The sequence below is a fragment of the Corvus brachyrhynchos genome, unplaced genomic scaffold (assembly GCF_000691975.1).
Source record: "Corvus brachyrhynchos isolate BGI_N302 unplaced genomic scaffold, ASM69197v1 scaffold864, whole genome shotgun sequence".
NCBI classification, from domain to species: Eukaryota; Metazoa; Chordata; class Aves; order Passeriformes; family Corvidae; genus Corvus; species Corvus brachyrhynchos.
In genome coordinates this window covers 6140-7886 of record NW_008237871.1, presented here as the reverse complement: position 1 = coordinate 7886, position 1747 = coordinate 6140, and the positions used below count along the sequence as shown (strand labels likewise).

At 39.2% G+C, this 1747-nt stretch overlaps 1 protein-coding gene across 1 annotated transcript in view; it reads right to left on the bottom strand.

The window, feature by feature from the left end:
• The window catches only part of RNF10 (ring finger protein 10), a gene marked incomplete at its 5' end in the record, with an annotated part of 25217 nt that overhangs the window by 20851 nt on the left and 2619 nt on the right, over positions 1-1747 (bottom strand). The window lies entirely within an intron of this gene.

Here is a 1747-nt window from a genome sequence, read left to right as displayed (position 1 = left end):
CGTCCCCGCACCGAAGGGATCACCTCCAGTAGCGTCCGAGAGGATAGAAAATCATCTGGTATAAAATCAGTGGTACCTCTTTGTAGCAAATAACCGTAAAAGTTAAAAAAGAAAACCAACGCAAAGTACCTCATCAGGTCTACTTGAAGTGATATTTTTTAACTTTTCCCTCAAAGCAAAAGGGGGAAAAAGACCCCACAAGGCAACCTCGATCCTAAAAGCATTTCTTTTAACCTTTAAAATAACAAAGATCTTGAATGCCTCTCCTGATGCCTTTTCCATTATTTTAGGGATGAAAGCTTCAAGTTCTGTGGGAGAGCAATTCCCAGATTCTTAAAAAAAGTATGGGTGGAGCATGTAAGGGCATCTTTACCCCCATAATTCATATCATGATCTGAATCTACAGCCCCTCAAGTAAAAGCTTCACTACTGGTTTTGTACGCACAGGCCACATGCTCTGTAACACCAGTATGATCAACAAATCTAGGAATTTGTGTTTTACAAATTTCAAACTGTGAAAAACGAGGTTCACTCTTAGTAAAATTTTAAGGAAAGTTTAATAAAAGGGACAATTAGGAGACAATAGCAAAAAGGGTATTACAGTCGGGTGCTTTGGCAGAGATCCAAAGGCACACCTCTACAGCCAAAAGATCGTCTTTAAAAGTACATCTCTTATTCCATATTCATCACAATCATGCATGATTCATAAATTCTTTGGAGTTTCTGCGTATCATCCATCAGCCTTATCTTCCTCCTTGGCTCCATTCCGTCTCTGCTCCCTCCATAAATTCTTCTCTCTGGTTTTGGGTCTTCTTCTTCTCTGATAAGATACTCCAGGAATGTGAAGGCTTTCTCTGCCCATCTTTTTTAAATTGACTACATAAGCAATGGACATTCTATATCACGTTTTACATTACAGAACCTAGGTAAAGTTTTTCTAACATTAAGGAACATGAAAAAAACCAACATCACGATACATTCATAACAATTATGTAACATGTGAAAAGCCAACATCACAATACATTCATAACAATACCTCCCTTTTCCTGTTTTTACAGATCATTTGGCTTGAGCTGTATCCCTTGTTTTCTAGCCTTTATTATTTGCTCATTTTTTTCACAAATCAATCTTGCTTCTTCAAAGGGGTCTTTGATATAATTTTGCTTCTTTAACACTATGATCTTTTGTGCCGTTCCAGATGTAGCCAATTTTGGTTCCACAGGCATTGGTACTATTTGCATGCCTTGGACCACAGTAGATATTAATCGAATGAAACAGGGGATCAGGCAAGGGAGAAATATCAAGCCTGCGGTGGCACATAAAAGGAAGAAGCCTCACTTCTTCCACCATTCTATTCCCAATACATTATCCCACCAGCTAAGTTTTAGTGCGGATTTATTTCTGCAGGCCTGGGCCCTAGGGTATATCACCGTGTCCCGCAGCCATAGGGAGGAGGAGGAGAGAAGATCCAGCAGGCAGGACTTGTGCAGCAAGACTGATTTATTTAACTATTTTACAAACTCTTTTATAGACTTTTTTCTTCATAGTCTAATTGGACAAAGGACCAGCCACCCCTTGGGGGTGATTGGCTAAAATCCTAAAACATCCATTGTCAAAATATTTTTCTACTATACCATAAACAAGACTTTTCAAGGTTGCAGGTGGCTTGGTTGTTTACATTCCTCTGCTACCTCTTCTGCATGAGAGAAAAGTCTCTCACGGACTTAGAAAATAGCAAGAAAATCCT